The 16124-nt window shown below is 37.8% G+C and overlaps 1 long non-coding RNA gene across 1 annotated transcript in view; it reads right to left on the reverse strand.

Moving 5' to 3' along the window:
• LOC110396774 overlaps positions 286-16124 on the reverse strand; it is an 82090-nt gene continuing 66251 nt past the window's right edge. The window contains exons 2-3 of the long non-coding RNA XR_002437244.1: positions 2273-2520; positions 286-630 (exon numbers count right to left, since the gene is read on the reverse strand). This is a non-coding gene — a long non-coding RNA (uncharacterized LOC110396774). The remainder of the gene's footprint in view (positions 631-2272; positions 2521-16124) is intronic.

Genomic DNA, 16124 nt, shown 5'->3' on the forward strand with positions numbered 1-16124 from the left:
TGTTAGTGCAAGTAATTACTCTTAGATAACAAATTCTCTATTCTTTCATTATACCTTGAGAAATGCCCATTAAAAATCTCAGAAGATTCAGGACCAAAAATGTATTAATAAGAACATAATTAAGCACTTACTGCTTTTGTCATTTAAAACAAGCTAACCAGATGGCAAGGAAAAAAAAATCACAGTAAGTCTTTCAATGAGCTATTTAGATTTAATTAATATACAGTAACTAGCTCATTAAAGCTAAGTTAAATGCTTATTTGAGACAAATTTTAACCTCTTTTGTATTACAGTTTCCATTTTCAGCAGCTGGCAGAGCAACAAATTACAGTTCTGAAAACTAAGAAACAAGATGTCTTAGATGTTTATTCTCTCTGATCACCTCCATGCTGAAGAATGAAGGGCAGAAAATTAGAGTAAATTGGGTGGTATTACTCCAAAAGCAGCACAACAAATAGTTGAAGCCACAAGAAATCCCTTCAGCATCAACTTCGGAGAGTATGGGAAGTAACCAATATGCAACAAGAGCTCTCTTGACCAGCAGGCCATCTCAGCAGGTGATTCACGAGGAAATGGGCACAACCTTTACTGCAGCCTGCCTCCACTCACCCTGATATAACAGTAGTGGGTCTAAAAGAATCAAACCAGAGACAATGAGAAAGTGGGATAATGGGCAAGGAACAAAGGAGAGATCAAAGTCATCTGTCTATACAGGTATCCATGAGGATTTCAGTCACATATTACTTCACCATCATACCAGATTTCCTCCAGAGGGAGTATTTCTTTCAGAAGCTGTCTAGAATGATCCTCGTAGACAGGTTTGCACAGGTTTCATTCCTGAGGTTTTATAACAGCAAGGAAAAATGTAACCTAGACAATTTAAGCCAAAGGATTTTCCTGGAAAGGAGGGATTTAAAATGTTTTATTTTGTGACTAAACATTTCCCATGCAGGCTGACTTTAGAGATGTAGACTGCTCCATCTATTTAGAATCCTGATTTTTTTTAGTCACATCTCATGAACATACTGTAACCCTTTAACTAAAAGCCATGCCCTACAATAAATACACATACAACAATAAAGATATTAAACATAGGATAGTATCATCTTTAGCTCCATTCAATATAACATTTGCCAAGTACAGTACAGTTGTGTCTAAAAGCTTGTAACTGTAAGGCCAGTACTTATCTTCTGAAAAGTCTTGGCTGCACTGTTCTGACCAAAAGGTCCTTCTGATACTCCTACAACAGAGATTTATTCTGGAGCTTACTTACTTTTTACTGTTATCTTCCCATAAGTATTATCAAATACCACTCTACTTAGACTGTTATATTTTTACAGCTGTATTTTTTTTTTTTACAGTTTTTCTATCAATCATTGATCTAAGAGCTGATAAAAATAGATTTGATTCCTAAGATCAGGTCAATATTTAGAACTTCCGCAAGCAAAGTAGGCAAAAAGTGTGATTTCTTTACAACTGTATATCAGAAATGTAGAAATATTAATACTGGAAAACAAATCTTTCATTAAAATATCTTTCATTTGTGGAATTATTATGATTAATACCAGAAAAATCAATATCTCTCTTTGATATATTTTGTATCTCTTGTAGGAAATTCTCCAGATGTAAGAACTCCAGCTAGTCACGCCAGACTTAGATAAGGTCTGCATTTGCTGGTTGACTCTTGATGGTTTATATTTACACCTTTTAGTACAGAAGCAACAAGAGCTATTACGTTAAGGGAATAGGGAGAACATCAATGAGGTCATTATTTTTTCCTTAAAAAAATTAAAAGCTTTCTGTATTTCAGATTTTGTGTTCCTACTTGAAGTAGACATGTCAGAATTCCAAGACTGTTTTACTTTCCTAACTCTACAAAAGCACAGAAAATGGTATGAGCAGATGCATTTTGATTTGATTACCAACCAAATTTTGACACCCGTATGTTTCAGACAGTATGCTTGGCTGTTTGAATCAGGCTGCTGGCACATTGTATGCCAACACAAAATATGACAGATTTTGGCTGGCAGTATTTAAACACCATGTGTGGAGAAAGGGAGAGAGGGGGTTGTCAGATTCAGCAAGAGACAGAGATGGAAAAAGAGCTAGCAATGATATCCTGACGTTGTGAAATCAACAGCCCCCGTGATCCATCACTCAGGCCCACTCAGGTGAATAAAGATTCGCACTATTATCTGGTAGTTCAGAACATCCATCTCATAATTCCTAACTTTGAAGATACTCCAGGCTTTCATGGAGGAGCAGTTCTTACCTAAATTCCAAACTGATCTTGGTTGAAGACTCCAGGAAATCCTTCTGCGTGCTAGTCCCATGTGCACTGACCATAGGAGCCCCACTTCATCCAGAAGCTGGATTATAAATCACAGAGATGATAAATTCTTCGACCTGCTGTGTTCCTGGGCCAGACAGAAGCCACTGCTGGATCAAGCAGCCATTACTGCCCCTTCTGTAGAACTGCTTTCCATTTATTGTAGGCATCCATTGCACCTTGACAAAGACCTAAACCAATAGACATAGTGACACGTGAACGAAAGTGTAGCCGTTCTACAATACTAAGCTCTTAGAATAGGCTTTACTAGTACGACTCCAAGTTTTTATAATTTACCAGGAACACGTTGTTTCTTTCCTTTCACAATTCCATTTCTATCCCTGGCAACCCTTTGAGATGTACAAACCTAAGACGTCTATAGGCACTCAATTTTCCTTTGATCTGTCAGTAAAATACTGAGCACTCCATAGATATGTATTGGTTAGAGAAGTTTTATGGAAAACTGTGTTATGGAAGTTATGAATGTTTCAAGAAAATGTATTATGGATGTATATTTAATGATAGCCTATCTGTACAGCATTCAAACAGTTGGTAACACTCCTAACTTTCCTCCTTTCATTCAGGACTTCAAAGTTTTAATATAGCGTGTAAAGTCTTAGAAACCTTTCAAATTATTTTACCCAAATTAAATCTACTGCCTTGAACTTTTTTAAAATATAGCATTAAAAATGCTTCAGGTTTTCTTTCAAAGTCCAATTTAAACAAACTTATTAAAACTACATTCTATGCACTGTAGTGATGTTTGTCTACAGCAATTAAAGCTTCCATTAACTGCAATATCACCTGAAAAGAGGTTTTGCTTGAAGTGCAAATTTTCTTTTATTTAAAATGGAAAAAAAATGAATACATTGTAAACAAAGCCAAAATGTTAGATTACACATTTGAATGTTGTCAATGGAATAACTGAACATTCACCCTTCCTCTTCTACATATCACTGTTAATACAATGCAAGTCAGGCATGAGCATTTTTTTTTTCATATGAGTCTAAATAAATAAGATCTACAAGATAAGCCTCCATTAAGGTAATACTACACCGTTTGAAGATAAATGAACCAAAATCAGATGCAGTTATGCAGCAAACAAATGCATTTGGTATGCCTGAAGCAAAATAATTATCATTAGAGGAGAACTCTACAACATAAACTCAAAGGCCACTAGGCCCGAAGAATGAAAGGAACTTGTAAAAATGTGAACATCAAGTCCACCCCTTCTTGTGCACGTAAACCACCTGCCAGCCACACTGGTTAATCTAAGACAAGAGTGTCTCCACAAAGGGCTACTATTAGTTCACCCTGTTTCTGTAGCTTCTTCAACAGAGCTGTGCAACGTAACTGTATTTATTTAATATCTGATCTCTCCTTTTGCTCACATCTAGTCCCATAATAGTACAAATGTGGTCTCTCACCTTGTTTAGTTTTTCCTAGTTAATAACCTTCATTCGCCAAGCACCTTGGCTTAGACCTAAAGATTTTTCTAAACAGTCTCCCCTCCATAGAACAAGAACTTTTAGTCTCCAGGCTCAGAGATGTTTCAGTTGCTATGGCAAAGATCACTGCCACATGCATTCCATCAATGCAGGAAATTCCATACTAGGGAAGTGTTTTACCTTGTCCTTGTGACCTGTACCTGTAGTTCAGAGGAAGTGGAAAACAACTTCACCAGTAAGAAAAAGTAAGAAACCAGCACGTCAAGAGATTTTTCCTTTGTTCCCAGCCCAATCCTTACAAAAACACTGCGTAAAATAACTAGGTCTACTAGATGTCTCTTTGCAAACTAAAGAGTTTCTACTGTACTAGGTAACATTGACATTCATACAGACACAGCAAGGGACAAATTACTTACAGAGGTGCATATCTAATTATTTTCACTTAATCATTCAACTGTAAATATTACACATTTTCTATTAAACACCTGCTCTATGGTTCTGGTTCTTACCCAGTGTAAATCAGCACGGCTTGAATTTAGTCAATAGAGCTTTTCTAATTTACACTGGTCTTAGATCAGGAGTATTGATTCTTTTACATGATGTTAGAAAGCCCCAGTCTAGTAAATTTAGGAGCCATTGATTAGCAAATTTCTATTTTCTTATAGCAAGTAAATTTACTCTTCCTATTTTCTGATAGGAAATTATTTTATTTCTGATTTTTTTTTGTCCAAGTTGATGGGTGAATAAGAAATGCATTAACTCCAGCATATTAAAAGTTGAAGGCCAATCAGGGTGACACATGTTTATAAGCTCTTTAACAGCCCTTTGGTCTTGACTCTTCCAACTATTATCATTAATATTTTTTCTGATTATTGTTGTTTACTGATGATCATTTTTCTTATCTATTGAAAATTGAGGAAAAACAACTCACTCTAAATTTCTCCTTTTTGAGAGTTCTCACATACTTATTCACCTTTTACGTCTTGCAGTAAAGCTCTTCTAATGCTCCTTGTGAAAGTTTTTACTGAAATCTTTGTGTTTGGGTACTTGTTCTTGGATGTTTTATTTTTATTTGGTTCTTAAGATTCAGCCTACGTGAGTGCACGTATCCTAGTTCTTTGTCTTTATTTAGTTTTTCATTTCATCAAGTTTCCTTTCATCTACAGACATTTCTGAAATAATTTTTCAATACTAACTTTTTTATAATAAAAGTTTCAATTTTTACTGTAACTTATGTCTCCAGTAAGAGAGTAAAGGTGGGGTGGAGAAGAAAACTTTCCTCTTCTGATTCTAGAAGCTTTCAACTCAGTATCACCAGGCAGTCAAAATGTTTTAAGAAGAGTTTGAAAATTTACTGATTCCTAGAAATATGTTTTTCAGCTTGGTACAGGAAGTGTATTTTAGATTATTGCTGTGCTTTGCATTTCTTCAAGGAAAACAGTTAAAACGTTATTCAAATAATGTAAGCATTAAAATCGCCAACAAATATGAATATTTATATGCATTTTTCAGTTGTATTCTTGCACATCTTCAGAAATTCCCTTTTCCCATTTTGTGGCTGGTGGTGTAGTAAATGTACCAACAAGGCTTGTTTTCAGCTGCAGAGAAGTCTAGCATTACATGTATGTATAAATATCTTTGCTGAAATTTACTTTTTCTCCCTGGCCTCACACATTTCTTTTCCCATATACTTAGAAGCCAGTACACTTCCTTGTGGTCCGTCAGCTCCCCTGACTTCAAATGAACCAGAATCCAAGTAGCCTATTCACAAGCTGCAGAGCAGATGGACAGCTGCACTTCCTACCAACTGGCAAACTCATGAGCCCATCTAACTCCAGTGCAGTCATTTTAAGAACAAGGGAGCCAAACTGACCAAAGAGAAAGGGCCTGGCTCACAACACTTAAAGATCAGAGTAATTAGGCAGACTATCTAATGAGCCATTTGGACATATGAGCATCCCAAGGAGCAGAAGAGTCCAGAGGTACAGATACAGTAAGGCAGGATGTTTGGAGACGATTGTCCTGCATCCCTGGCAGGCAAAGAGAGAGGCTGGCTAGAGTTAGCAAGCAAAAGGAAAATAAAAACTCTCAGAAGTAGCATTGCTGGCAGCATTTTCCCAAGTGTTAAAGAAATTGACAGGTCCTTGCAAAATTTTTCAATTTATCAAAACACCATTTTCTGACATAAAAACGTTCTGTCACAAAATTGAGTTTGAGCTCCAAACTTTACATTTGTGTTATAAAGAGCAGAAAATGATATTTATTTCTTGTCTCTAAAGGAGTGCTAAACTTTCCAGGCAGATTTTATACATCATCATGTATCTAAAAAGTAAAGATGAAAGCAAAAAGACATGCAAGTGTTCTTTATGGTAGGAAGTCAGTGAAAGATCAGATAGGTCAAAAAGGAACTCAGTGCTGCCACAAACTAGTGGAAAATGAGATAAAAATCCTCCAAACCATTACAATGGACATCTTCCTGCAGTACATGTGTATCTCACAGCTGACAATTCAAATGCTCACGAACAACAGTAAAACTGCAGAGACCAGATACCAGAGACAGTGAGTGGTAAGAAGCACAGAAAAACAAAACAAAATCAATATGGGATTTCACAACAAAGTAGTGGTGGGACTAAGACAGATGAATGGTCTGAGAAATTATCAGGTCTTGCTTACAGAAGGGAGAATTATAGATACGCTGCATTTCAGACTTGATGTAACAAAGAAAGCTGTAAGTATAGCAAAAGATCCTAGACCACTAGAGGTGCAGGAGCACTCAATAAGTTTTCTTGGTGCGCTTGTGCTGTGTCTCAGAGTTTCAGTGTCAAGACATAGCATCTTTTACAGAGCACCTCCTGTCCTAAAGTGTAGAATCCAAGTAAGTGTAGAGCTGCTGCCCCAGCTGAGCAGAATACAATGAACCAGGTTAAAATCTCAGCTGGCCTACCCTCACATTACCACCCACATACTTCCATCATTCCCGAAGCTTCAAATTAACCGAGAAGCCAAATAACTACTGGCAAAAAATTTTCTAAAACAACCAAGATCCAGGTTGACTCACTTCTGGATTTGCTCTTGAAATAATTCAACAGGGTCTGCAGGGTCATTACTTAAATTCATGTTTCACTGTATCTTCTCAAATATGAGAACCCCCAAAAAAGTAATAATGGAGAAGCAGAATTAAATAATTGATTTTGGAAAAACAACCCTTAAGATAGCAAAGGCAAAAATTACCATCTGTGTATCTCCCTTGCTAACTGATGACCAGAACTTCAGCACAGCTTCAGTTCATTTACTGTCATTCCCTCTATGGAAAGCATCCCAGGCTTTTGTTAGCCATCTGTACAACAAAGGACAGCTGTGGCTGAAGCTGTGTAACTACCCATGCAGCTAAGAACAGTAAAATAAGAAGGCACATGTATTTCCAGGACAGTGGTTTCTATTGCCTCAGGGCTCATGCACACCAGAGCACTGCTTCAAGCTCCAAATTAGTTATCTGCATTTGAAAGTTAATTTCAAAAATGTTTTCTCTTAAGGATTTGCTATGCAGAGCCCTTAAGAAGTGACAATAGATGTGATCAAAATTTAGTATTTGGGTTGCAGCTTTGGTGATCGGGGATCAAATTTGCCCTGGTCACGTTTTCAAGTATATTTAAGAATAATCTTAGTCACATTTCCTCTCCAGTCTTACTGATGACCTATATTTTACAAATACCTTATACATACACATTCATATACCTCACAGAATGAGATTTGTCTTGTCCTGCCTTTGCTGACTAACCACTCCCTGATGGGTTCACAGGGTGCATAAAAGACCTCAGAAGTAGTGAAGCTGAACAGCTACAAGGGTGGCCTGAGAGATTTGCTTGCCCAGCTCTCATCATGGTGCAATACATCCTTCCAGGTATGTTCTCAGAGTAGCAGAAAGACCTCTGCAACTTATGCAGGGTTGCAACAGGTACAACATGCCTATGATAAGAACAAGAAATAGCAGCTCTGATCATCCTTCCAAGAGCTGCTCCTTGCCTAGCCTGTCAGAAAAACAGAGAAGAGCTCTGAAGTAAGGCTGCTTTAGCCAAACTAGTCAGGTAATATTTGAAGATATTTCTGGCGATGGAACAAAGCAGTTCTGCACTGGAGGGCTTCTTCCAGAGGATTGCTTTGTATAAGCATTTATTTTTGACTTCTTTTTCTTCACAGCCATTGTGACCACGATCCTCAACCACTGTAATCTAAAATACATCTCAAAAAGTCAGTGACACTACTCCAGTTCACAACTGCTGAAATTCTTTCTGGGTAGTGCCTATCTCTGTATTCTGAGCTTGTAGAGGAGGTAGAGCAGTAGGGCATCTAGATGTCAGACATGCAACAACGTATCTTCAGATAAACGAAAAGGTTTTGTGTAAACCCAGTCTTTTATACCAAGTTTAGTTAATACATTGAAATAGTAGATCCAAAGATTAGAAAGAATAGTTACCGTCATCTCATCTGTTTCTCTGCACCTTACTAGCAATAAAGTTTAATTCTGAAACTTCTGCATCAGCTCCTATAGCCTTGATATTGAAAACACTGAATAAAACATTCTCATTTCATTCTTGAGACATAGAAAGACTGTTTTCAGTTATAATCAAACCAACCCACATACTTGTAGGGTTTCTTTCAGTTTGTACTAGATTTCACACAACCTTCACAAAGATAGAGCAGTCAGAGATGGGAGGAACTAAGGCTCGAAAGGGAGTAAGAGCAAGCTGGGGAGAGCACCTGGGAAGGGCTAGCATCAGAAAGAGGTCTTGGGATTAGTTCTCTGCTATTTTGCCAATATGTGCCTATGAACTGCAGTGAATCACACTGCAAACAATTAATTCAGAAGTTAAAAGCAGATAACTATTAATTGCCTTCTCTTTTCCATTTTCCTTTTTTTTATTCCTTCCAACTCGACCATTTTCTTTCACCGTTCTCATTACTCCGGACCATCTGGAACATAGTCAAGATAGAAAGAAGGCTATCCAAGGGTCCAGGAGAACAAAACAGATATCTGACTCTATGTTACTCTACGCCTAAATCACCTATCAGAACAAATGAGTATTTCAGGGCATAGTGAGTGTGGATCTAGTCCCTCAGTTGACAACAACTACAGAATTAACGTTCCTCATAGGAATGTGAATGTCCAGATTGCACTGTTAGCTATATTGTGAAGACAGTGGATTTGCACATATAAAACTGAAGGACAATAGATCCACTAATGAAAAATGGGGAGGCAGTTAGAGCTTTAATTGCTGGTTGCAATCTGCAAAAAATAAATAGTCCATCTGACACAGTAGAAGATCCAGAAAAAAATAAACAAAAGTGAAATAAGAATGGAACAACTATAACAGGCATATAAAAATCATACTCACAGTAAACACAATACCAATGTTACCCTCAATGTTCTTCAAGAAATGCTTAAGGTGAGGGAAGCTGAGGTATAGAGTTGATTTCCCGGGTGTTATAATGCTGCTCCAGTAACTGGCAGACTTCAGAGACCTACAAGTGGTGCACATTCCTTCAGCTCTGCACAGCACAAGCTTTGCTCTGACCTCTGGAAGTCACCCTGATGCTGTATCCCAGAACACACATCCTCATTCCAGGAAAATCAAAAACATTTAGGAAGTGATGGATGGCTTAGAGCAGGCATGATGTGATTAATCCTGGAATTTTATCCTGAAAAGCTATGTAACTGCATCACTTTTACACAGAAAATTAATTTAGTAGCAAACTCACTGTGAATGAAAAATTTTATACCAGCCTAACATCAGATTACTGATGAGAGCAATCTGCCATGAAATTGTGGATTTTTTGTTTGTTTATTTTTAAACTGTGTTCTGTTAAGGACAATTGTTAATTAAGTATCTATCTATACACTATGGTACACCTAACTCCTATTATTATTTTTTGTAATATTTATGTTTATGTAATCCTTCTGACATTGCTCTTTTTACCTAAACATGATAACTTTCTAAAAGGAAGAGACTATTTTCCTAACTTTTCTCTCCTCAACTGAATGGGAGAAAAGTGATCCATTTCATCATGTCGTTGGGAGACAACACAAGTGAAAATAATCATGATGTTTCATAAGTTGTCACTATTGGCATTGTTGCAGCAATCTGCAAAGTTTGGGCTCCTAAGTAAAGTCATCTGTACTCAAGTGTCTAAGTACTGTACAAATGTGAGGTAAAAAACAGTCTCTTCAAACAGATTTATGGATGAAATTTGCAGAGTATCTCTGACCTACATCCATTAGCTGGGTAAAACCTTAGAAAGATGAAAGGACGTTTTCTACCTTTTCTCTTGATGCTGTCACATTTGGTATAATGCAATTAAAGACAAGAGAATGAGAAGGGAGGAAAAGGTTCAGGCCTCTGCTTCTCTGATGACTCGCTAAGCTAAAAAATCATCTGTTCTCTCATATCCACCGAATATTTAAATCTGTTACGTGAAGTGCAAGAGCTTCAGTACATAACTTGACATTAGAGCACTCTCCTGAAAAGCGGTCCCTCTCAGACAAATGGCAGAACTAAAACTGACACTTCAAAACACTGAATAAGGGCTTTAACCCTGGTTTTGGTGGGAAGGAAAAAGGAGAAAATGGCCATTATTCAGGTTTTTCAGGAAATTGTTGTAGGGGTCGGCCTCTTTTAGCAAGTGCCAGAGAAGAAATTTGAGTAGATGGAGAATGGATTTTAGGACACATCCTGGTCCTCAGTATCTCACTCTTGGCTGGAGTAGGCGGCTTCCTGCTTAAATAGCTAATTTGAGTGAGCTTTCACTAAGCACACTGGTCCTATTCCAAAGGCATTTAATCTTCCACATGCCCACTGTAGGCCTCCCAGCTACAGATCTCAGCTTCTGCAGCTCAGTGACTAGAGGTTCTGTGCTGTGACATTCAGCATTCATACATTTAAGTCTCAGTACAGATCTGAGCCTTAGAGTTTAAATCATAGTTACAAAAGCCAGTTTGGCATTAAGAGGTTAATTCTCCCAGATTTCATGCTGACTGGCTGCAAAGCAGCATTGAAGAAATGGACCTGAGGGTCTCGGTGGACAACAAATGGACCATGTGCCAGCAATGTGCCTTTGCAGCAAAGAAGGCCAGCAGCATTTTGCATTGATGGCAGATCAAGGTAGCTCATCTTTCCTCCCTCTTCACTCCTGGTGAAACATATATGGAGTGCTGAGTCAGTTTTGTGCTTGCAACTCTAAAAAAATATGGAGTCCTGGAGCAGTGAAGGGCCACAAAGAAATCATTGAACTCTATCACATAGCTCACATTTCAGAGGGGGAGAGGCTGAGAGAGCTGGGAAACTGGAGAAGAGAAAGCTCAGGGAGATATTACTAGTGTGTGTACGGGTGGTGCAAAGATGATGGAGCCTCTGCTCTTCTCAGTGGTGCTCAGTGACAGAACAAGGAGCAACAAGTAGAAGGTGGAAAACAAGAAATTATGTCTGCATAGAAGGAAACTTTTTTATCATGAGGTTGCCCAGACAGATTGTGCAGTCTCCATTCCCCGAGATACTTAAAACCCAATTGGACATTGTCCCATGCCACCTGCTGCAGCTGACGTTCCTTAAACAAAGGAAGCTGGAATAGTTGAGACTGAAATGGACCTCCATGTATTATCTATTCCATGTTTCTGTGATTCCTCATAAGGAAGATCTTTGCAAGTCTGGAAATTTAACAACATTTTTCTTTCATGACAGAGATACTACTAAGACTTCACACATAATCATGCATAATAAACACAAAAAACAGCTAAGGGGAAGAGTGAGGCTATGAATTTGGCTATGGACATGAAGACCGTGTCTCCCCCTACTACCTGCTTATTCCGAAATCATCATACGTAGATCAAAAAAATATTGCCTTGCAACTGGTCAAGCTGTAAGTACCATAACAATTACAGCTTATATTCACTATCAAAAATTAGTATATAAACAGATTATGAGTATTTGTAGCTTGAAATCATAAAATTGACAGACTGTTCATCCCTAGTCCCAGGTTCTGATAGAAAGCATGTAAATAAACTTATCCATATAACTAATTTTATTCATAAGCTTTGTTGTTTTACAGAACTTGGCTCCTAGTTTATATAGCAGCAGTTACTTGTTTTAAAGCAAGCTCCAATTTGCCAAAAGGTAATAAAGACCATGGTTTTTCAATTCATCTTAAAAAAATGGTAAAGATTGAAAACTGAATTCTGTTGCTTAGTATACAGAAGGTACTTTCCCCTCTTGTCCTGCAAAATAAATAGCTTTACTCAAAAAAGAAAATTTGAGTATGACCAAAGTAATGGAAATATTCTTCCTGATGCAAAGAAACTACATTAATGATTTTCTAAGTAGTCTGTGTGCTGTATCACTGAAAAAGACACAGATTTCCACTAACACGTCCCCAGGTCCACCTGACATACCCTATATAAGGTCTACTATATATAGCAAATCCTTGTCCACAGTTCAAATTCCTTCTGAACAGGTTCAGAAGTATTGAGGCATAAATGGCAAGGCAGAGCTGAATGACCCAGGAGGAAAATTATGATTGTGCTTTATTATCTGGGATTATGCAGATACTATTTTTCATTTTACTGCAAACTGAGATCAATGATAACCTTTTCCCATAGCTAAGTGCTACAGATCTTTATTTAAAAGGAGATCATAAGAAGGCACATCTTCTCCATTAATAGTCTAACAACTATATTGCTATTAACAATAGTAAAGTTATTCAGGCACAAAAGTTTGTAAGTTTAAGAAGGATTTTATATTTTCCCTACCTTCCCTTTTTCCTCTCCCTTTCCTAAGTTGACTGTGCCAAGCTTGTGCAGGAGAGAGCAATAACCACAAAATCTAATTACAATTTCATAGGTCAAGATATCTATCTACTTAAACTTCAAGTTTGACATTCCCTGAGTCAGTTGATAAAGGACAAGTGGAGACATCACTTTCTCAAAAACATTTTTAGAAAGATCTAAGAGACAGGGATTACCTTCTGAAATTTTGAAGGAGATTTTTAAAATAGTAGTTCCAAATGCTTTCAGCAGATCAGTCACTAATACCTGATGGGAGCAGAAACAACCATTAAGGGTGCTTTGTGCCTTTTTTTGAGCAGCTCATATGATTATCATTAAAAGCACCAAAAAAGGCGGCACAGAGATAATTATACATTACTAGCCTTTAAAGCAAACAGATATTGGGGTTCAAGAAAACTAAGAGCTTATAAAGGAAGACTGTAAAACATTTTCTTGTATATTTCCTCACAAATAGAAAAAGCAGTGTCTGAGTCACAGAGGAATACAAATTAATCTCTAATTCCTGTGACAGCCTCACATAATAACACCAGTCACAAAGAATCTCATTGTTGATGACCCTCTGAATGTTGCTAGCTAATTAGCAAGCAGTGTCCTAAGCTTTTTATAAAGAAGCTGTTAAAAACTTCAAGAAAGTAGACTTCTTTGTGAAGTGCCCGAGTGGTGTGTTAATAGCACTTTAATAGTACCAAAGAGAAACTGTCAGTTTAATGGATATTAAAACTCCTACAAGAGTTAAGAAATACTCTTGTATATGATTATTCACTTGTAAAATAATTACAATATATAAAATACTGCCAATGTACCATTTTTTACATTAAAGTGTTCATCAGGAGAGCTAATAAGTTAGAGATTACAATACTTTGGGATATCTGCTAACTACATAGCTACTTTGCACTGAGTTGGTTTCACAGGGCTCCTGCTACTATTACTACTCACAGTAGTAATATGAAATAATAATTTCATAGTCATAACAATGTAAATGTGAAAGTGTCACTGGTTTAAGTGCAAATGACTGAAGTTTGTCATCAAAGTATAACAACTCACGCTATAGTTTATCTAGAAGTTCAGACTGTGTGAGAATAAAATAGTGTAAAGCTTGAGGACATCAAGGGACTCTGGGCCCCCAGTACAAAGAAGACATGGGCGTACTAAAGAGAATCCAACAAATGGCCACAAAGATGATGATGTGATTGGAGCATCTCTCCTATGAGAAAATTCTAAGAGAGCTGGAACACTTCAGCTTTGAGAAGGTTAATGGGTGGAATCTCATGAATGTCTATAAATACTCAAAGGGAGGACGCAAAGAAAACAGAGTCAAGCTCTTTTTAGGGGTGGCAAGGGACATGACAAGAGGCAGTGGGCACAAAATGAAACACAGGAAGTTCTGTCTGCAAATCAGGAAACATGCCTTTACCGTGAAGGTGACTGAGCACTAGAACAGGTTGCTCAAAGAAGTTGTGAAGTCTCCATCTTTGGAGATATTCAAAAGCTGCCTGGACATTATCCTGTGCAGTCACCTTCAGGTGGCACTGCTTGAGCAGTAGGTTGGACCAGATGGCCTCCAGAGGTCCTTTCTAACCTCAACCCTTCTGTGATTCTATCATCCTATGATAAAGATGATTTAGCTCTTGATCTGCTCATTTCTGTGGCCAAACTTGGTGCTGCATATACTCAATGAGGAATGTAAGGACTAACATCTCTGCATCCTTTTCTTCCCCTCACAGTTAAATGACTACAAATGCAGAAGGGATCACTGTAGTATTCTCAGAACAGTCAAACAGAAATGCAGATGAAAGCCCAGCGCATTAACCTTGTATCAGCAATGACTTCACAGATACAGCTCTCCTCTGGGGGCCTCTTCTGGGGCCAAAGATTGGGAAGCACTTCAAAAGATGCCATCATAAATGAGAAATATAATCCTCTTTTTAATCTAACATAACTCATTGTTGCGACATACCATTCCATAACTCTGAATGGAGAAGAAAAACAAAATATCAAGTTTATTCCTGAGAACAACTGGGGATTATTGCATAGAGGGATGAGTAACCAAGTATTTCTCCTGGGCATTGTTGTATCATTAATAATTCATGAGGAAAATGTCAGATCCCTGCCACACTCACATTAGAACCAAATTGATCCTTGCTGTTGCTCAGCATAACACCAGCACTGGATGGAACACATCAGGTGTGACAGAGGCAACTATTTCTGAGTTAGTCACCTCAAATTCACTTGAAATCGCTGGAGAGAAACAAAAACTTTTGTATACAATTTCATCCTGAAAAAAGATGCCTAAAATGGATTGGATTAATCTTATCATAAAAGTGCTTAAAGAGAGCTGATGGCAACTGAGGTAGACAGACACCTATGTGGAGACAAATGTCAGACAGATGCTAACTTATGTACAGTGAGACAGTCTTGATCTGACTTGATGCAAGGGTTGCAGACAGAATAGACTTTAAATGCCATTTGCAAGTCTACCTTTAACAGACCCCTATTTTGAAATCACTGAGAACTGGATATCACAGTAGGAGTATACCTCTTTCTCCCAAGTGAACATTCAGACTTGGAGAGAAGAAAGAAAGCAATGGTGACAGTTTTGCTGAAAATCACATGAATAAAGATTCTATTTTCAGCTCTGGGCATTCAGCATGCCACACTAATTTATAGAATTGCTTTAAAACTAGTAATAAAACACAATTCCTGTTGTTGCGTGGGAACCTGATTCTGCTCCAAAACTGTTTAATTTCTTCCTCACTATGATCTCCACAGGGAGAAGACTCATAAGACACACACAGGTTTGAATTCTGCCATGGTATACACGGATTAGAAGACACTCCCTTCCTCCATTTACTTGGGTTACCAGCCTTTCCTCTGAGCACTGATACCCTGGAAAAGAAAGCATTGGCCCTGAAGAGCTATTTCAGTGCCCTCTGGTACATTACACTCAATACAAATGCCTCACCACATCCTAGAGGCTCTCAGCCCTGTGGAGCACAGAGATTTTTTTTTTTCTTCTTTTAAGCAGAAATGCATTCTGCTGACTTTGGCTCTCTAACTTGAAGGCAGCCTGGTCAAACTACCCTTCTGGGGACTGCAGTGAAAAGTGAGAGATGGCAAAGCAGAGCAAATGGAAACAGCCCCTTCAGGTCTCCTAATATCGTCTTGTAGGCCCCTCATAAGCAAACTCATTGTGAAAACACAAATCTTTTTGAAAGTCCAAATATATCATCACATATTCAAAATAAATGTAATTGGAGATCTCCCTCTTTTTTTTCCCTCCTGTATTCAGAAGTTCCCACTAAGGACATAATGCCTGCAGCTCTCCAAAAGTTACATATTCGTCTAATTATCTTCTATTCATATCTGCTTGCCAGCAGCTCACAAATACCTCCTGCCCTATTCAAAAACATCATGAAAAAACCTCCATTTCAATTATTTGAAGGATCGTAGTCACTATATGGTAGTCATTACAAAGGAATAGAGCACAAAATAGTAGTGTTGGGATGTGGGTGAT

Source organism: Numida meleagris, chromosome 3 (assembly GCF_002078875.1).
Source record: "Numida meleagris isolate 19003 breed g44 Domestic line chromosome 3, NumMel1.0, whole genome shotgun sequence".
NCBI lineage: Eukaryota > Metazoa > Chordata > Aves > Galliformes > Numididae > Numida > Numida meleagris.